The sequence below is a fragment of the Sciurus vulgaris genome (genome assembly GCF_902686455.1).
Source record: "Sciurus vulgaris genome assembly, chromosome: 11".
Classification (NCBI taxonomy): domain Eukaryota; kingdom Metazoa; phylum Chordata; class Mammalia; order Rodentia; family Sciuridae; genus Sciurus; species Sciurus vulgaris.
In genome coordinates, this window is record NC_136472.1 from 22,373,314 (window position 1) to 22,396,090 (window position 22,777).

Consider the following 22,777-nt stretch of genomic DNA (forward strand, 5'->3'; position numbering starts at 1 on the left):
GGTTTCTTTTAAATTTTAATTAAAAAATTCAAATATCAAAAACTATGGGAAAAATCAAGAAATTTTTTGTATTTATGCTGAAATATTATATTACTACTAGTACCTCAGACTGTGGTATAACTGAAAACAAAACTTGAAAATTGTTTCAGGACTTTTTATTAATGTAACAAACCTATGAAATAAAACAATTTGGTCAAAAACTTTTTCCTATTATTTTCCACCAAGTAAAGATGATTTGTTATTTCTGAGCACACATAGAAATTCAGTTATTAGGTAACACACAAAAATGAAAGAGGATCAAAAAATAGACAACACAAAATATTACTATGGGTACCTACAGCAAATAAGTTTGAAATGCAAAGGAAATTAAATTATTTTTAATATTTTAGTGTATCAAAGTATAAATAAGAGTAAACAAAATAATCATGGAAACATTTCATTTTAATGAAAAAAATTTTGACCTCTATTCTTTAAAATGGGAGTGGAGTGTGGCGGGTTGTTGAGTACTAGGAGCTGAGAGTACTAATCTGATTTCTAGAAAAGCTTTTTGTCCTGCAGAAGGTAAAAGGAGAATTAAGGTTGCATACCTGATTGTAAGCATTCAAATAGATGGTTAGGTGCATACAGATGGACCTATAGTTCTGCATATATCTACATGTGTATCTACATCTATCCGAATTTATGGTATATTTAACATCTATACCCATATAAATGGACACCTCAGTCTATGCTTGTTGAGGGTTTGGTGCATTGAGTGTCTATGTTACTTCCACCTTATTCTTAGAGAATCCGGACCTGCTCTTCATCCTTATCTTCACAGTGCAAAGTGGAAGGGCACTCTCTTCTTTCTCCCTTTCTCCATTCCCACACAGAATTTTCCCCAGGCTTTTCACTACAGACCAAGCAATTGATAGTTTTCTTATTCTATAAAATGTTGTTTTTAATAGGCTCTGAAGATATTTTCAATTTTTTTTTGTTGTGTAAGTAAAACTTACTTAGTGATTTTATCTTTTAGTATTACTAGAAGGTTTTCCACTTTCCTTTTTCTAAACTGTCTCTGTAGACTTCTCCACACTTTACACTTCAAATTATGGTAGTTTTATGTGAGATGCACTTCTTTCCACTTTTAACAAACATTTCTTTGGTTATAGGCAAGTGTCACTTCATAGGTACAACTGTCTTGCATGATGCAGAAATTTGGATTTATTTATTGCTTTTGTTTGAATGGTTTAATGAAGATAGATAACACTGAAATCACCTCTTAAATGCTATTATGACTTTAAGGTCTTTTTCTAGGTCTCTTATATGGAAAGTTTATTTATTTTTCATTTTTAGCATATGGATATAGAATTTCTCCTTATATACACCCTATATATATCTCCCTTTCAATTTTGCATTTGTAATCTATGTTATTTGTTTTTTTATGACAGCATTTTACATTTTTAAATAGAATGTGTATTGTTTAGAAAAACATTACTACTAATTCCTAGTTTTATTAAATATTGTTCAGGGAATACTATTTACTATTTACATATCTGTCATTTTTGCTGAATTTATGATTTTCATACTTATGTGCTAAAATATAGTTGATTTTTGTGATTGCTCATTTGCACTTGAAAAACTGCAATTCCTTTTTGGAATTCAGTTTTCTGATGTCTGCTTTTCTTGCTAAAGCAGATCATGCTGAGCCTTATTCTTTAATTTTTCTATGTCCTTAAAATGTTGGAAGTGGGTTTTTATAATGTTTCAGCTGAGTATTTCAAACTTTTCAAATTAGTACTGTGGGGAATAAAAATTGATTCTTGATTTAAATGATGGTATTGCTCTGCCACCTAGTGGATATTCTATTTTTACCACTTAAAAGTTAAAAAAAAAAATGTTTTCTCAGCTACTCTTTTGTAGATGTATTTTGTACTACTGCTGGAGTATGTGAAAGCAAATTTTACAATTGTCATATAATTTCACTGAGTATAAGACAACAAATGGTGTCAAGTTGATAATATTAAAACCAATATTTGATTCTTATTTGGTCAAACTAAAATAAAACTCAAAGATAAAATTTCCATTTTTTTTTTCATGTTAAACAAGAAAGAATAATGGACTGTAATTTTGGAGATCTAGGTTAATTTTCATTCTCTAATATCATTAGGTATGTTTTCCTGAAAAACCTTTCAATTGTTCAAATTTAGTGTTTATTATTTGCAGTATTTTGAAAAACTATTACATTCAGACATTGTTTTTAATGACATAGCTTAAAAGTTTGTCAATGCTTTATAAAGAGCAGTTTTTCAAAATGTGAAGTACAAAATGCAAAAAGGCATACAATTACTGTATCCACATAAATATATATATGTGTGTGTGTGTGTGTGTGTGTGTAATTTTGTGTATATAATTCTCTGTTTCTGACTTTATTTTTGTATATCTGTAGGTATCATCTACCTATCTATCCATCCATCAATTACCTATCAGAATTGAAATTATTGCTTCTCTTCAAGCTTTCTCTTTCAAATGTGGAGTAAAGAGAGGATTGTCTTATAACTGCTGTTAGGTACCACTAATGCACATTTCAGTTCTCTATTGACATTGGGTAAGAGGGAGCCTTTAATAACAACCACCTTCACATGGACACTACAAAATGCCCAATTAAATTCAGGAATACTACACACATTACATATTTTAAAATTGAAATAAAAATTTGTGTACAGATTTTGTGCAGATTTTCAAGACTTCACTTCCATGGAGAGTGACAAGCATAGGACACTGCATATGCTTTAGCCTCATATTAGGTACACCTGAGCTACAGTTGTCAACATCCTCATCAGAAATTGGTATTTTTAAATGTCAAAAAAATTTTGTTAAAGTTAAATATCATTACTCAGTCACCAATTAAGTAGTGATATCTCATTAGGACTTTAATTTGAGTTTCTCTGATGAGCACAATTGCTGACCATCTTTTCAGTGATCATTGGCCATTCATAAAATTTATCTCTGTTAAAAATCATCCATTTTAAAGTGTTTTTCACATTACTGAGTTGTTAGTATTAATTTTTATTTCATTTAAACTTCCTGGACATAAAATTGGCTACTTTAAACCCTTTTGAGTGTATAAATTAGTGACAATAAATAAAATCACATTGCTGCACAATCATCACTACTATCTCCAGAACGTTTCCAACATCAAAACCTGGAAATCTGTACTCATTAAAGCATAACCTTTCATTTCTTTTCCTTTTTGCCAGAAAAAAATTCTAGTTTTTGTCTATATAAGTTTGACTTTTTCTTTTTGTTTTGCATTTTTATTAGTTTGTTATAGTTATACATAATATCAAGGTTCATTTTGATAAGATTTATACATGAATGGAATATAATTTGCTCTAACTCAGTCCCCAGTACTTCTCCTTTTCCTCTCCTCCCCACACCTGTTTCCTTTCCTCTACTCTACTTATCTTTCCTCTATTATTTTATACTTTAAAATAATAAATTAAAAAAATTTACCTTGTTTAGATTTGCATTTTCCTAATTGCTAGAGAAGTTAAACATTTTTTCATATTCTGGTCATTCATTTGTATTTCGTCTTCTGAGAAGTGTCTGTTTAAATCTTTGGCCCACTTATTAATTGGGTTGTTTTAGTTGGTGTTTATTTTTTGAGTTCTTTATATATTCTTGAAATTAGTGCCCTGAGGAACAGGTGACAAAGACCTTCTCCCATTCACTAAGCTCTTTCTTAAAGCTCGCCATTGTTTCCTCTGCTGTGTAGAGCTTTTTAATCTAATCATGTCCCACTTATTGATTCTTGGTTTTATTTCTTATACTGAACGGTTCTTATTAATGAAACTGTTGCCAATATGTTGCATGATCAGCCGACATTTTATTTCAGCAGTTTCTGAGTTTCTGGTCTAATTTTTTGGTCTTTGATCCACTTTGATTTGATTTTCATGCAGGGTGAGAGGCAGGAATCTAACTTCAATCTTCTACATACAGATATCCAGTTTCCCAGTGTCTTTTGCTTAAAAGGCTCTCTTTGCTCCCACATAAGTTTCTGGCACCTTTGTCATTTATCAGATGACTGTGTCTAAGCAGGTTTGTCTCTATGTCTTCTCTTTGATTTCATTGGTCTTCTTGTCTGCTTTGGTGCCAATATAAAGCTGCTTTGGTTACTATAACTCTGTAGTATAATTTGAAGTCTGGTGTGGTGATGTTTCCAGTATCACTCTTTCGATTAGGATTTCTTTGACTATTCTAAGTCTCTTATTCTTCCAAATAAATTTTAGAAATGTTTTCTTTTTCAGTTCTATGAAGGATGTCATGGGTATTTTGGTGGGAACAGCATTAAATCTATATATCACTTTTGGTAGTATAACTGCTTTTTTCTCTTTTTTATTTGTTCTTTTTACACATACATGACAGAAGAGTGTATCTTGACATATTATACATACATGGGATGTAACTTATTCTAATGGATCCCATTTTGGGGGGTTGAACATAATGTGGAGTTACACTGATGGTATGCTCACATATGAAAGTTAAGTCTGGGGTATGACAATTTTGACTGTATTAAATCTGCCTATCCAGGAACATGGGCAATCATTTCATCCTTTAAGGTCTTCTTCAATTTCTTCTATTTTGATATTTCACTTATTCTATCCATATTATATTACTGTAATTTCTTTTTTCTGATTTTTTTCAATATGAATTTTACTCTTAAAAGTATCTCATATATGTAGATTCATGCAATATTTACATTCGGTGTCTTATTTCAGTTAGCCTGATATATTCCTGGCTCATCTGTATTGACATATGCATCTGTTGATAACATTTGGGGTTCTTCCAATTTTGGCTACTGCTGCTAAGAAAATTGGTTACAAATATCTGTAAGAGAATCTGCTTTTAATTAATTTGATATTTCCTGGAAGTGGAATTACTGCATCATTTTTTATTTCCATATTTAGTTATTGGAGAATCATCACACATACTTCCATAGAAGCTTTGATATTTTGCATTTCAAGGAGTAATTCAAGGACCTAATTTCTTCACATCCTTCCAAACATTTGATATTTTCCCTTATTCTTTCCTTTCTTCTATTTTTCTTTTCTTTGTATCATTTTGATATCATATCCAGGAAATCCTTAACATATATTAAGTCATATAGTTTTTCTTTTTTGTACAGGAATTAAACTAAGGGGCACTCAACCACTGAGTTACATCCCCAGCCCTATGTTGTATTTTATTTAGATACCAAGTCTCAATGAGTTGCTTAGTGCCTTGTTTTTGCTGAGGCTGGCTTTGAACTTGCATTCCTCCTGCCTCAACCTCCACAGTCACTGTGATTACAGGCATGCACCACAGGATTTTTTTCTAAGATTTAAATTTTGCTCTTTTTAAGTCATTGGTCCATTTCAAGTATTTTTTATACATGTTGCAAGTCTCAAATTTATTTGTAAAGTTCATCCTGCTTTCTAAACATTATCCATTAAAAAGACTACCCTGTTGTGTTAAATGATTTTGGCCCTTCTATGTTATATATTGATTATGTGTGTGTGTTTATTTCTCAGGTCTTTATTCAATTCCATTAATTTATGTATCATGTATCTATTTTTATGCCAGTAGCTCATTGTTTGGATTACTATAACTTTTTAGTAAATTTGAAATGAGAAAGTATCAAAAATAAAACTTTGTTCTTTTTCAAGAACTTTGACTACATATCCGAGAAAACGTTCAACCTTTGATATTTTGAGTATTGGTTTATTTCATTTCAAGGTTGTTTCAGACTCATCCATTTACCAAAAAATGTCAAAAAGTAATTTTTCTTTATGACTAAGCAATATCTTATTGTTTGTATGCACCACAATTTCTTTATCCATTCATCTTCTTGTACAAACTTTGTATCCAGACATATATAAGTACATATATATCCACATTGGAGTCCAGAAAAAAAAAAAGTTTAAGAGTAATTACCACTACATTGTTGTTTAACAGTTGATTTTTTCTTTTTCACATTTTTAAAAAACAATAGGTTAAAAAATCAAAATGTGTCATGTCTGGTAAATGGATTTAAGATAAGATCATGGAAACTAAATTGATTATGAAAATATTCCTCACTATTTGGATGAAATTACATTCAAACAAAATATCATATGAGGTTTTGTTTTATCTAATTGCTTCATGGGTGATTTCTGAGGTAGTGTTTCTTATTCTCTCAGCTTAAAATTCCTAAGGTCTTAGCAGAAAATATGTGTGGCATACGGGAGCTAGGTATAAGCTTTCCATTTAGAATGATGTTGGCTTCGAAACTAACATATATAGATTTTACAATGTTGAGGTATGTTCCTACTAAGTTTTTCTGGTGTTTTGAATGTGAATACATGCTGCATTTTGTCAAATACTTTTTCTACCTCTATTGAGATAATTATGTGATTCTTGTCTTTAAGTCTCTTGACGTGATGCATTACATTTATTGATTTCCTTTGTTGAACTACCCTTGAATTCCTATGTTGAACCATCCTTGCATTCCAATTTTATCATGGTGCACTATGTTTTTTGTATGTTTTTGTGTACAGTTTGAAATATTTTATTAAGAATTTTTGCATCTATGTTCATAAGAGATATTGGTTTGAACTTTTCTTTCTTTCATGTGTCTTTGTCTGATTTTGGTATCAGAACTTCATAGAATGAGTTTGGAAGCATTCCATGCTTTTCTAATTCATGGAATACTTTGAGAAATAATGGTATAAGTTCTTCTTTAAAGGTCTGATAGAACTCCTCTGAGAATTCACCTGGTCCTGGGTTCTTTCTTGATTTGTTTACTTTTGATAGTCTTCAATTTCATTGCTTGAAATTGTTGTGTTTAAATTTTCTATGTCCTCCTGATTCAAGGTGGATAGTCATTTGTCTCTAGAAATTTGTTGATCTCTTCTTTTCTATTTTATTGGACTATAAATTTTCAAAATAGTTTCTGATTATCATCTGAATTTCACTGGTGTTTGTGGTGATAGTTTCTTTTTCATTACAGGTTTTAGTAATTTGAGTTTTATCTTTCTCTTGGTTTGCTTGGCTAAGGGTTTAGGATCTTGTTTATTTTTTCACAGAACAAATTTTGTTCTGTGACTTTTTGAATTTTCTTTGTTTGAGTGGCTGTTTAAATTTCATTGATTTCAGCTCTGATTGTAATTATTTCCTGTCTTCTACTGCTTTTGATGTTGATTCATTTTTCTTTTTGTAGTGCATTGAGGTATAATGTTAGGTTATTTATTTGGAGACTTTCTTTTTTTTTTCTTACAGTATAAAACAATTTTATTTGCAGGAATGCAAAATGATTGTTTACCACGAGCATTTTGAACATATCACATGACTAATTTTCTTGTTAAATTCAGATTTACTGGGGAACTGGTATGTATAAAACCTTAATTAAGTATAAGCTCTAACCTTCATTGTGGTACCTATTGGGTATGTGATTCAACTCAGTATCCATTTGGGAAAGGGGGAAAGCAATTTCTTTACTACAAGTCACAATCAAACTATAATTTTACTTTTGACTTTAAGCTATCAACTTGGGACTTGGCCAAAAATTTTGACAGAGATTTAATAGAGGATGCTTCACTATTGAACTTCCACTCTCATCAAGGTGCTTTGGAAAATTGAAAACCTAACACAAATGATTGTATTCTTCTCTACAAGTTATCATGACTTGCATAAGAAATGGAAAGCGGATTCACATTTTAACAGTGATTATCAGTAAGAAATGAACTAATGAAATATACTTTTTACCTAAAAAGCTAAACTACAGCCATATACTAATTTCTATGATTTATGAAAATCTTGAAAATATCCAAATGTCAGGCTTTTCTGTACAATTGTCAGTTTTGGTCTGACTTTTTATAAAGGGACACTTCAGTATTTAGTATAAGTTTGGATACACCTTTTTTGAACATCTGAAGTCTTACAAAAGTTACATCTTGCTAAACTGTTATACCTCCAAATAACTACAATGTCTGAATAAGCAAGGCTGCTTTTTTAACCAGAAAATACAACAAGAGCAAGCCCTGTTACGATGGTCATGAGGAAGTCTCACAAGCCTCTGAAACTAAAGGCAACGAACAATATTACATTTGGTCTATTAAAATCTTACCCTTATATCATATACAACAAGCCTTGTTTTTAATCTACATTTTCTATGTACCTTATAGACAGCATATAGCTCAATCCTCTGCTATTGAGGTAGTTAACCAGCCCTTTAAAAAAGGTTCTGAAAAAAAACAACCCTTTATAAAAGTTTTGAAAAGAACTGCTATCTGGAATGTCTGACTAACAGCTCTGATGATTATACCTGAGGGTACATATCTGAACACAATTCAAAGTTGATTACTACAAAAAAGATAGAGACAATTATGATTAACCCTGGTGTGCAGAAATAAAATTAAAGGATACTAACAGTGGCATTCATCGATACAACTACAATAAAATTTAAATGCACAAATTCAAGGGAATATTTCAGAACTTCTGGGTTTAGAACTCATAAGTGAATTCAGTAAAGTAGCAGGTTACAAGATCAATGCCTATAAATCAAATGCAGTTTTATACATAAGTCATGAATCTACAGAAAAAGAAGTTAAGAAAACTACCCCATTCACAATAGCATCGAAAAAAATAAAATACTTGGGAATCAATCTCACAAAAGAGGTGAAAGACCTCTACAACAAAAACTACAGAATGCTAAAGAAAGAAATTAAAGAAAACCTTAGAAAATGGAAGGATCTCCCATGTTCTTGGATAGGAAGAATTAATATTGTCAAAATGACCATATGTTTCTTTATCCATTCATCAATTGAAGGACATCTAGGTTGGTTCCACAATCTGGCTATTGTGAATTGAGCAGCTATGAACATTGATATGGCTGTATCTCTGAAGTATGCTGATTTTAAGTCCTTTGGGTATAGGCTAAGGAGTGGGATAGCTGGGTCAAATGATGGTTCCATACCAAGCTTTCTGAGGAATCTCCACACTGCTTTCCAGAGTGGCTGCACTAATTTGCAACCCCACCAGCAATGTATGAGTATACCTATTTCCCCACATCCTCCCCACATACAAATATATGCAGTTCTACACCAGATAGCCCCTATAAAGACATTAACAGGTAGGATGAGTTTCATTTTTTTCTACAGCCGATAGGCTTGCGATGAGGTCTACAACTCCTAGTGGTGAATGAAGAGGATGGGGAGGGGTGTAGGCTGTAACTGTTAATGGAATAAGAAGTGAGTAAATAGAGGCACCTGATCAAAGGGAGAGTGAGAGCCAGATCAAAAGGAGTTGGTGTTTAACATGAGAAAAAGGAGAAAGAGACTCCAAGGGAATAGGTAAATAAAAGGAAAATAGAGTGAGAAAAGAAGAAAAAAATAAAACTAAAAGTTTAAGAAAAATCTATGGTTCAAAGTCATCCACCACTCAAACCTCCCAGACCTCAGTGTCTGCCACAGTTCATTCTTCAGTACCCAAAAAGGTCAGGGGGCAAAACAACAACAACAATAACAACAACAATAAAACTTCGTAAAATACAGAAATTGACATAAGAAATATAAGAAACACCTACACTTAATGTGTTTATTGTGGCAAGATTAAAGAGATGGAAATTTTTAGCATTCACTTATGGATGAATGGATGAATAAATTGTGGGAAATACATACAAATGAATATATTTAATATTATAAAAGAAGAAAATCCTGTCACACACAACTACTCAGATGAACCTTGTGTACACCATGCTAGATGAAAAACAAAACCAAAAAGAAAAACAATCACAGGGGAACAAAACCCCATTATTCCACTGATATGAGCTATCTAAAATACTCAACTCAGAAATATTGAGTAGAGTGTTAGTTATCATAGGCTGGGTGAGAGGAATAGTTCAGTGTCTATTCAACCATTACTAAGTTTTAACTATACAAGATCAATAAGTTCTAGTGATTGACTGTACAACTTTGTGTCTGTAGTTAATGGTACTGCATGGCATCCTGAAAATATGTTAAACTGATGGATCTCAAGATTAAATAAAATAGGTAGTACAATAAAAAGTGAGGAATAGTGGAGAAACAAAATACTGTATATACACAAAATGGAATATTATTAACTCTTTAAAAATAATTATCCATGATTTATCTTTCCATAGTGTCTGTTACTGTGATCAACTGAGATCTGAAAACACTAAATGCAAACTTCAGAAACAGTTCACTAAGTTTTGAATTGCAGGGCATTCAGGGCAGTGTGATGAGGTCTGTGCCATCTCTGTCCCACCTGATGGGCGAATTCTCCACTGTGTGAGCTATGTGCCCACAAGTCACCCAGTAGCCATCTCAGATGTCAGGTCGACTGTCAGTTTCTCAATGCCTGTGTTCAAGTGACCCTACTTCATTAATCCTGGCCCCGGGTACAAGAGCAGTGATGCTGGCAGTTCAGATCTTCCAAGGAAAAGCCACCAAGTGCTTTCTACAAGTGAAAAAATGAAAGTTCTTAACAAGAAAGAAGGGAAGTCACATGCTGAGGTGGCTGAGATCCACCAAAACAGCGAATCACTGTCCATGAAATTGGGAAGAAAGCAAAAGAAACCCAGGCTAGTTTGGCCACTGCACTTCAAACCACAGCAGTTATGAGGACAGAGGGAAGAAAGTGCTCAGTGGGAGAGTTTGGAGTGTCCAGTTTCAGGAATCCACTGGAGGTCTTGGAACACGTTCCCTGCAGGAAAAGGAAGGCCATTTTCAATTTTAGCTATTTATTTAAATTGACAGGTGAAATTGTATATGCTTATCATGAACAACATGGAGCTTTGCAGTACATACATTGTGGGATGGTTAAATCTACCTAAGTAAGGAGGCAACCCCCAAATAGTTGTCATTTCTGTGGTGAGAACTTTTAACATCCACACTTGACATTTTTCAAGAATACAACATATTGGAATTAATTACAGTCCCCAAGCTGTACAATAAATCTCCTGAATTTATTTTTCTTATCTGATTTTATCCATTCACCAGTGTCTCCCCAATACCACCATTCTACTCTCTACATTTGTGAGATCCTCCTTTTTATTTAATTACTTATTTTTTATTTTATTTGATGGAAGAGCATTTTTTAAATTTGTTCTAATTTGTTGTACATGACAGTAGAATCATTTATACATTTTAATAGGTCCTCCTTTATAGATCCTACATGTGAGATGAAGCAGTATTTATCTTTCTGGATGTGGTTTATCTCACCTAGCATGATGTCTTCCAGGTTCATCAATGCTGCTGAAAATGACAGGGTTTTCTTTATATGGCTGAACAGTAGTCCACTGTGTATCCATTCATCAATTCATGGACATCTCCGTTGATTCCATATCTTGGCTCTTAAGAATAGTAATGTGACAAATGTGAGAGTTTAGATGTCTCCTCAGCATATTGATTTTATTTCCTTTGGGTGTACACTTAGAAGTGGGAATCTTGATCTTATGGTAATTCTCCTTTTAGTTTTGTGAGAAACCTCTGTACTAAGTTCCATAATGAATGGCTAATAATTCCCATTCACACCAGCAGTGTGAATCCTCACCAACACTTGTTATCTTTTCTCTTTTTGTCCATAGGCATTCTAACTGGGGAGACGTACTCATTGTGGTCTGAATGTGCATTTTCTTGATGATTAGAGTGTCCAGAAGTTTCTGATATACCACTTGGTCAACTGTATATCTTCTTTTGAGAAAAATTTGTTCAAGGTATTTTTTACTTTTTCATTGGTTTATATAAGCTATTTTAATTCCTCCTACATTTTGGATAGTATCACTTTATTTAGATGTAATTGTGCAAATATTTTTCCCATTGTATAGGTTGTATCTTTTCTCTATTGATTGATTCCCCTCCTCTACAGTTTCTTCCATCAGATTTATAGTTTAAGGTCTTATATTTACATATCTAGTTAATTTGGGGTTGAATTTTATATATGCTATAAAATAAGGAACACATTTTATTCTTCTGTGGGTGTATGTCTGGTTTTCTCAATATTATTTATTGATGATTGGCCTTTCCCATTGTGTATTCTTGGCATATTTTGTCAAAAGTTAGTTGAGTGCAGATGTGTGGATTTACTTCTGAGCTCCCTTTTATGTTCCATGGGCTCATGTCTGTTTCCATGCCAGTACCATGAGGTTTGGGGTTCCTATGGCTTTGTACCATGCTTTAAGCATTTGTTCAAGATTGTTTTGGCTCTTCATAGCCTGTTGTGATTCCATATAAATTTTAGGATAGTGTTCTAGATATGTGAAAAAATGTTACTGATATTTTAAGAGGGTTGCATTGAATTTGTAGTTTTCTTTGGATAGTATAGACCTGTAACAATATTGATTCTTCTCATACATGAACACGGGATGTACTTCTACTTATTTGTCTCTTCTTCATGTTCTTTCATCAGTGCTTTACAGTTTTCATTGTACAAATCTTTCACCTCCTTAGATAAATTTTCCCCTAGGCATGTCATCTTCTTTGTGGCTATTGTGACTTGATGTGTCTTTTTAATTTCTTTTTCAGATAGTTTGATGTTACTGTACAGAAACATTACTGATACCTGTTTGTTGATTTTATGTCCTCCAGTTTTCCTATTTATGTGGTCCTTTAGGGTTTTCCATATACAAGATCAATACATTTGCCAACAGTGACAGTTTGACATCCTCTTTTCCAGGCTGGATGCCTTGACTCATTTATTTATTTAATTGACTACTTCCTATGAATATGATTTCCAGTATTGTGTTGGAAAGAATTGGTGTAAGTGGTCTACTTTGTTTTTTTCAGTATATCAAAGTTAAAGCTTTTCACTGTTGAGTATAACATTAGGTGTGGGTTTGGTATATTGTCACTGAGGTACAGTCCTTCTATATCAAATTTGCTGAAAGTTTTCATCATGAAAGGAACCTAAATTTTATCAAATTCTTCTTTTTCTGCATGGGAAAAAGATCTATATTTTTTCCTTTATTCTATTAAAGTGGTGTGTATCGTTTATTGACTTGTGTAACATTACACAATTAAACCCATGTGGTCATGATGAATAATTTTTAATGTGTTGTTAGTTTTACATTGGTAGCACGTACTTGAGTATTTTATACCTATGTTCATCAAAAATATCTACTACTATTTTTTGGTGGTATACTTGTCTGATTTTGGTATTAGACCCATAGGGCCTGAAAAAGTGAGTTTTGAAATTTTTTGTTAATTTTTTTGTAAGTGTTTGAGAAGAACTGGTATTAGTTCTTCTTTGAATGTTTGATAGACTTGAGACATGAAGTTATTTGATTTAGGAATGTCTCTTCTTTCACAGGAAATTTTTGTGACTAATTAAATCTCAAAACCAAGTCAAATTCTGCCAGAAGCTCCAACACAGATAAACTTTGAAGGCAAGTCACTGCATTAAAGAACACATACACAAAAGTTATGGGGGGTTGCTCAGTAGCAGAATACTTCCTAATAAGCCCAGGGCACCAGGTTTGATCCCTAGCAATACACAAACACACAGACACACAGACACATGCACACACGGACATACATAATGCTGTTCCACCTAGAGGAAGTAGATAGAATAGTCAAATCCATATGGGCACAAAGCAGCACAATGGTCCCCAGAGACTTAGGGAAAGAAGAATATAAAAGTAACTATTTCAATGGAGTTGTATTCAGTCATAAAGAAAAATTATATTATTTGCAGGAAGTTGGGTGAACCTTGAGAACATTCTGTTAAGCAAGATAAGCTAAATTGAGAAAGTCAAGGATAATATGTATCCTCTCACATGTGGAAGCTAGAGAGGGGAAAGTAAAATAAAGGGAAAGAGATCTCATGAAAACTGAAGAGCTGTAGAGATATAGAGTAGAGAAAACGGACCAGGGGAGGAAGGAAGGGAGGAAAGGGGAAATGCTGGGTCACGACATTGGCTAACTTATATTATTATATCACCTGCATATACAAATATGTAACAAGGAATCTCACCATTATGCAGAACCATAAAAAGGAGTCCCTTTGAGAATGTGAAAATTTCTATAGATTTGTGGTGAAGATGGTGGTACAACAATGTGAATGTCCTTAATGTCACTGAACTTTACACTTAAAATGGTTATATTAGCATTTTATGGGGGGTGTGTATGTGTGTGTACTTAGGATAGAACTCAGGTGTGTTTTATCACTGAGACTTTTCCTCAGTATTTTTTAATTCTTATTTTGTAACAGGGTCTTACTAGGTGGGTCAGGCTGGACTGGAACTTGAAGATTCATCTATCTTAGCCTCCAGAACCTCTGGGAAGATAGACATTCACAAACATGCCCAGCTAAAATCACAATTTAAACAAATGGGGAGGAGGACTGTAAATGTGGTTGGGGCACACAAAGGCAGTAACTGACAACTACTGAGACCAGAGTTGACATCCCTGCTTTCCTTTTCTGTCCTGGACTGTAGGAGTGCTTCAGTTTGTTTTAAAGGTCAGTTGCAAAGAAAGGTGTTTCCAGGTGAGGTGACAGCCATTCTTCATCACCTCAGAAGATGTAGGAAATGAGATAGTGGTGCGATCTCCTTCCAGGGTGCTCTGTCTGTCTCTGTCCACAGTGCTTGGGTGACTGTGATGTTCTCAATATCTACTGTGGGAAGCATGGTGTCCAAGTCTACCTATCAGTATTCTCTCTCTGTGGACTGGAAGGAAAAGAGGCAGGCCCCTGAAGTAACCATGAAAATGTGTCATCTAGGTAATCTCCTTGAAAGAAGTTAATATTCACATGACTTTTAAATTATGTGATTTTGATAGCTGGGAATTCTGTCATCTAATTCTCTTCAGTTAGTCACTAAAAATGCACAGTCTCCAACATACGCAGACACAATCTTGATCACTGGCAGTTCCATCCTTCAGAGCAACCATACCATTGACATCAGTCATGTTTCAGAGGAAAATCCATTCTCTGGCCTCTGATCTAGGCCTAAAACCAACCCATATCCTAAGCCATGGTCAACAAGACTGCAATTAACAAAGAGACCCTATAAAAATGTTTTCCAAATTGTATTTCTCAAGTTTTATCCTAACCTATAGCCTGGATATACCTTAAGTCTTGACTTAAGTGTACTTCTAAAACTAGCCACTAATGATGTTTGTGGGCACCAAGAGGGAGTAAGCAAAGGGTTTTTACTATTGGCTTAGAAAAGATTTCAGCAGAGTCAATTACAGATCCTCTGGGTACTGGGAAGTTCAGAGCATTTCCAAAGCATGCAGTCTGTGAAAGTCAATTTAAACATTTCTCTAGAGTCCATGAGGGGAGAATTATAAAGAAGCATCTGTGAGAAAATGACTGCAGCAGAGGAATGACTGATGAAATTTGTTTGTGAGATCCTAATCATGAACTGCATTTGTTTCTAGAGTAATGGAGTTGAAAGGACAACTTGAATTAGGATAAAGGAAGGCCCTCTCCACATGAATCCTAGGCTCTTAGGAAGCAAAAGTTTGGCCAAATTTATTGAGAAAACAATGTCCAACAAAGTGAATTTACTTATATGCTTTGTTATTGAATATAATAAGTTTTCCTGATTTGGATAATTAGGCTGTGTTCCCTTTGTTTTTAATTTGGATTGACTATAGTTCAAAAATGCCTGAAAATATTTTTCTGAAGAATTATACATAGAAGATTCATTTATGCTTTCATAGGACACCAAGAAAATGAATAGGAATGAAGAACTGGAGCTACCAATGCATACAAAGTGGAACAGTTCATTTTTCTGAGGACATTCAGATCTACAATGGAACCAAATGAACTAAAATGTGCACACTGGAGCACAGTCTACCATTCCAGGGTTCCACTAGTCAGCTGGTGGAGTCTGTTGCAAGTTGTGTTGCATATGCCCACAGGGAGAGAAAGAAGTGACAGCACCATCTCCAGACAGAACATTCCACAGTAAACAGACCCAGGTCAGTGAAAATTAAATCTTTTCTTCAGAGTTTTAAGCAGATCAGCTTGATTTAGCAGGTTTACTTTCTCTGAAGTTATTTGTATAGTTAATACAGAACTGGAAACTTAGTATTTTCCTATGAGAATGAATTTGGACAGAAAAACACAAAAATATCACTAGAAAACACTATCTGCTTTTTTGCAAAAGTGATCCAGCTAAAAATGACTAGAGTCACTTTTAAAACATGGAGGTTAACATTTATGTTTCACTAAATTCACTGAATCTGGATGGTTATGCTTGCAATGGGTTGAAATTTTCCCCCTTTTTATTTCTTCCCTATTGCCACTTCAAAATTACAATTTGCGAATTAGATCTTTTAGAATAATAAGTAATAACTGTAGTTATCATCTGTATGAGCCAAGAATAAAAGGGAAGTGACTCAGGGACTCAGCTTTCCTGAAAACCAGAGATATTATTTTCCTCAATTTTATTTAAGCTGAGATGTCATGATGCTGACTTCTGTGTCCAGTATTTTTTTTTTTTAACTATGTGATTATGGGTTTAAGTCAGGGATTGGGGGCAAAGGGGGAAAAGAGGTAAAGAAAGAATAAAATAGCTCATGTTTTTTAGTGACAGCATGGATTGACCCTTGCAAATGCATGCCTACATCAGTTTATTTTAAAGAATTTTTTTTTGTTTACAGTGAATATTTTTACAAAATAGCCATGAGAAATGCAAGTTCATCTTATCTCAATGATCTTATAATAAAATGAAAATATTATTATCTTATGTCACCCTAACATTTGTCTTATCAATGGGAAATTAAGGGTGACCTATGTCTCATATAATTCCATTTGTAAAATATGACTGGGAAAATTTATTAAACCCAGAGAATAATGTTCTCGGTGATAAAAATTCAGCTGAAAGGGGCATTTATCTATGAAATACTTGGAAATTGGTACCATTTACATATCTGAAACCAGAGAAGTGTATAGAAGGAACATGAAAGAAAGAGTGTTATGGAGACAGACACATAAGAACTTTTGAATGAATCATGTTCACTGAGCTGGAAAAAAAAAAAAAAGGAAGGAAATACTTCATCTCAGCTCTACCCCTACATGCATTTGTGATAGAGAGGAAACTCCATCACACAGCTGGTTTAGATTCAAAGAGATCTGACACCTTGGTATCACATATAGTTGGCTTTTCTTGTGTTCACATGTCTATAAATATTCACAACAACAGACAAACATAATTTTGAAATAATTGTTATTGAAGGTATTTGTTCTCAACAAAACAATGAAACAAAGTCATCTTTGATATTTGTTTTAGAGAAAGAAAAAAGTTCATGAGTCACCATTCCTAACACCTTACTTTCTTGAGGTACCTCTAATGTATTGTCACTATGTTATTAACATGAACTGGGTGAAATATGACTTCCTTCTGCTCTTTGTAAAAGACCTGAAGTGAACAAAGTCTAAATCCATCAGTTACAGAGAACGAGTCTAACAGGCAATGGAGTACTTTAACAAGGATTTTGAAATATCAGCACTTTGAAATACTGTGATTTTTTTTCAAATGAAATATATGTCCCAAATACAAGCCAAATTGGGAGGAAAGATGAGCAATGTAACAGAATTCATGCTGCTGGGTCTCACTCAAAATCCAGACCTGCAGAAACTCTTATTTACTGTGCTTTTGGTGACCTATGTGATCATACTGGTAGGTAATACGATCATTCCCATCACCATTTTCATCAGTTCAGCCCTGGGCTCTTCCATGTACTTCTTTCTCTCCTGTTTGTCCATTATAGATCGTTTGTACTCTTCCTCCATAGCACCCAAAATGATCTTTGACTTGAACTCTGAAAAGAACACCATATCCTTCAGTGGTTGCATGACTCAGCTTTTTGCTGAACATTTCTTCTGTGTAGCTGAGATCATCTTGCTAATGGCCATGGCCTATCATCGCTATGTGGCCATCTGTAAGCCCTTGCACTACATGACCATCATGAGGTGGCAGGTGTGTGGTTTCCTGGTGGGAGCGTCTGGGGCCTTGGGGTTTAGTTTATTCATGGGACCATATAGATTTTGTTAATGGCCCAGTTACCATTCTGTGGTCCTAATGTCATCGACCACTTCACGTGTGATTTAATTCCTCTCCTGGAGCTGGCCTGCATGAACACCCACACTTTGGGGTCCCTGATTGCTGCCAACAGTGGGTCACCATGTTTGATCATCTTCTCCATGCTGGTGGCTTCCTATGTGGTCATCCTGTGCTCCCTGAGGACACACAACTCTGAAGGGTGCCGAAAAGCCTGTCTGCTTGTGTCTCTCATGTCACGGTGGTTGTCCTGTTCTTCATACCTTGCTCATACTTGTACCTCAGACCTGTGGTCTCCCTCCCCAGTGACAAAGCTGTGACAGTGTTTTGTACCATAGTGATGCCTATGTTAAACCCGTTGATCTACACCTTCAGAAATGAAGATGTGAAAAAGGTTATGAAGAAGCTCTGGAATCAAATGCTGAAAGCAGATCACAAATAAACCCTGTGGTCAGTGTGTTCAGGCAAGAACACTGAGTGATGGTCTATAAAGCTCTGTTCTCCTTGACTGATTAAAATTAGTAAGGTCAATTATTCCATCTGCATCAAAATTTTAATTGGCATACAATTGTACATATTCATGGGGTACAGTGTGATAATTCAGTACATGTAGGGTAGATGAAATAATTGAATCAGAATATTTAGAATTTCCACCTCCTTAAACTTTATTAGTTCTTCATGCTTGAAATATTTAAACTCTCTTTTCTAATTATGTATAAAATATACAAAATATATACTACAATCACCCTCCTGGGCTGTAGAACATTAAAAATGATTCTTTCCATTAACTTTTAATAATTTTTTCCATCTGTGTTACCAAAATACCCTACAAGAACTTAGAGGTTTAAAAGTTGATTTGAGCTCATGTCACTTTTCTAGGCCCAACAGGTAGTAGGACATCCTCATGGAAGGCATGGTGGAGGAACACTGACCCAATCATGCTAGCTAGGAAGAAGAGACAGAAAGGTAAGAAGAGGCCACAGAGAAGATCCATCCTTCCAGGGCTTGCCTGGGTGACCCACCTCCTCCAGCATCACCCCACTACCTACACTTACCCCTTAGTCCATCCATTTGAACTATGAGGAACTGACTAGGCTACAGTCTCATAATCATTTCACCTCTGAATATTGCTGCCTTGACAAGGAGCCTTTGAAGGACAACTCATATCTAAACCATAAGAAAGTTCATTTTGGTTCTCATTATCCAACCTTCTTTGTTCCTCCTCCTCTTCCACATACTTCCTAGACTCTCTTGAACATTGTTGTACTCACAACTTCTTTGAGATCAGCATTTTTAGCTTCCACAGTGGTGAGACATACAGTGTTTGTCTTTTTTATTTCCCTTACATCACATGTAGATTTCTATTCATTTTTCTACAAATAAGAGAATTTCATTCTCTTTGTGGCTGAATAATATTTCACTATATACACACACTATTGCATATGCATATGATGTGCACACATCATATTTTCTTTATCCATCTTCCATTGATGGACACATCAAATTTTATTAGTAGCCTATACAGGGAGATAGGCTGACATACTTGTCAAGACATGTTGGGATCAGTGCCAAGAGACCATAATACTTTAAGGAATGCCTGCATTGCTTCATTTCTTGAAAGTAAGAATAAATATAATCCAAATCCAACTTGGATTATTATCATCTTTATAACAAGGTACTCATAAAATATAATTTTAATAATTTTATGAAAAGACATATGAGGGCAAAACTACCAAAGATTTACAGGAGTAGTACTGCCAGCCTCATTGTGGTGTGACACATACCAAGGGCAACATTCCTGATGACTTTTATGCTCTTCATTATAGCCATAGTGAAGTTTATTTTAAAAGAGAAACAGAAACTACACATGAGAAGACTGAAGGGCAGTAGGAAATGTCTTTAAATGTACATTCATCAAAATACACATTTTTATCTTCATGAGTTTGAGAGGTTAACATAAATTCCACTACAGCAATAGAAATTTTTTATCTTAACACAATTATACAAATAGCATTTTCACCAAACCCCTTATTGTGAAAATTGCATCTCTGCCATTCCTTCTTATGTGCAATTATCTACAAAAGGAAGTGGGAGCAGAATTGTTTGGAGAAAAAAAAGTAAAATTGATAAATCTTGGAGCGTTAGAGCTGAAATCATCTGAACACTGAAGTTGGGTTTTAGACGCAAACAAAGAAGAAAAATGCTCTGAAAAGAGCTGTTCCAGGAAATTACAAGTGTTCAAAGGACAAGTTGTGAAATGGAACTGGATGATAATGTTCTCAAATCTGGATCATAGAAAAAATCCTAATCATAATGAAATTATGAACATAATGAAGTTCTTAGATTTAGAAAGTGTCAGCTGCTCTGAAGTCATAGAGTAAGAGCTTTAGAAGAAGCCATACATCATGTATATGGCATGATGTTTTTGAATAAACATATATTGTGGAATGAATAAAAAGAGATAATTAACATATGTGTTACCTCATATCATTATCCTTTCAAGGCTAAGAATTCTCAAAATCTAATTAGCTAAAATCATCTTAAATTTTATTTAGCTAAAACGTGGCTTAGGCAGAATTCCAGTCTCAGTCTCAAAACTTTTGTTCTTCACCCAATCTCACAGTTATGCCCCCAGATATAAGCAAACAAGTTGATTTCCTATGTTTGTTTAAATTTCTAATGTTCTATTTGTAACTTGATTTTTGAAATCCCTCAGCCTTCATTTGCTTTCATAGACATACCTGACTGAAAATGCTGTCTTCAAAAAGCCAGCTAGTGATTTGTCAGTTATTTATATTGCAATGTGTGTTTTGATTCTCATGTAACAAGAAATGTCTTTCAAAATTAATTATTATTTTTCCTTTCCTGTAACACTTGTGTTTGAAGAAGCAGTCTGTGGCTTGCAGGATGGTTACTTTCCTCTGATAAATAAAATTAAAAGAAAAAAAAAAACCCAAATTTTTGACATATATATTGCTTTATTAGCTTTTTCCCATGCTGACCAAAATACCTGATGAGAACAATTTACAGAAAGAAAAGTTAATTTGCTTCACAGTTTCAGAGGGCTAGTCCATGGTCTTCCTATTCCATATCTCTGGGACTGAGGTGAGTGAGGACATCCTGGTGGAAGAGCATGGCAGAGGAAATCAGCTCAGGGCATGAAAACCAGGAAATAGATAACAAGAACTGCTCACCACAGACAAAATAAAACTCAAAGGCACACCCCCAAGTGACCTACTTCCTCCAGACACACTCTACCTGCCTACTTATACTACCATGTTAATCAATATCAGTGGCTCAATCAACATATTCAGTAATTCTTCTCAATCTAATCATTTCAACTCTGATAATTATTACATTGTCTCACACAAGAGTCTTGGCAGGACACCTCATAACTAAATATATGTTAATATATTCCTTTAAGAAAGAAATTTCAGATCTCCAGCACTGGCCCAGCCCCACACAAGGACACTGCCATGTTGCGCCCAAGGTGCTGTGGCTCCCCATTTACCAATGCCTTGGGATGCTTAGATTATCCCCAATGCTGATGCCACCACCTTTAGTTGGGGCAGTGTCCATCCTGGGACCTGCTGGAGACTAGGAACTCATTATCAAGATATCTATATGTTAGCCATCGCTACAGCCACCAACTTGGGACCTGGCCACTTATATCCAGTAATATCAGCCAAGTACTGAAAGATCATCATCAAGGGCCCTATGGACTTGGTTGCTTCTGAGGTATCCCTGATAGCTGTCCCAATAGCCACCCTCTTGCTGCAGAGGGAGGAGAGAGCCTTGCAAGGGGTCAATAAGTGGGAAAAGGAATTGAGTGAATCTTGATCCTGGATGGTTCAGCCAATTAGTCTGGCAACCACTGGGATCCCAGAGACAACCCAGGAGCACTGGTTGGGACCCAATATTAGCCTCATCCATGATTCCATTGAGCACCTGGTCCTGAAGGTTTGGCAACAAACAGGGCCCTCTGGGTCCTCAATCTGTAGTCTCTCAACTATCCCCTAAACACCAACTGGTGGAGTGCCTGCAGCTCTGTGGCTGACCAACAACTTTCAACACCTGGCCCTGATTTACCCACTATAGAACAACTTTCCAAGATATGCACACAGGTCCTGGTGCTCAACCACTGGCACCTCCAGGGAGAGAGGTTACTGATTGGCAGGGACATAAGTCATACAATTTAGTGACTAAATTATAGACCAAGAATTGTGGGGTCCACAATTGAGAGAAAGGGCTAAGACCAGGCTCCTGGGTCACAAGTTGGACCCCAAAGGAGAGTCCTGGGGTGCAATCTTCCAGAGGGCAGGCAATTGCGATACCCTGCCTCCAGGACTTCGACCTCTAAGTCTAATCCTCCCACCTTAGTAACTGTCATCATCCTGAGGATTGTGCTACCAGCAAACCAGTTGTTAGGAGTTACCAGCAAACTCCAGACAACCATACCTATCAGAAGAGAAGAGGCAAAGAAGATATTGAACTTCAACAAAAATGATTGTTCAATTTTCCTTCAAGACTTTTTTTTGTTTGTTTTCCCAAATTTTCTTTCTTTCTTTTTTTTTTTTTCATTACCTGCTCTCACATCCCCATCATCTTTGAAATCAATACCTTCCATAATGAGGCTACTGAAGACCAGGAGATTTGAATAGTGTACTACAAATTTTGTAGATTTTTTAATTTTAATTTTAATTTTAATTTTAAATTTTTTCTTACTCTATTTCCCTCTTACTTATCCAT

At 34.8% G+C, this 22,777-nt stretch overlaps 1 pseudogene across 1 annotated transcript; it reads left to right on the top strand.

The window, feature by feature from the left end:
• Nucleotides 1-17,545: 17,545 nt before the first annotated feature.
• Nucleotides 17,546-18,470, top strand: LOC306639117 (olfactory receptor 4C45-like; annotated as a pseudogene). Its single transcript has one exon. The product of its transcript is annotated as an olfactory receptor 4C45-like (transcript).
• The last annotated feature ends 4,307 nt before the right edge of the window (nucleotides 18,471-22,777 follow it).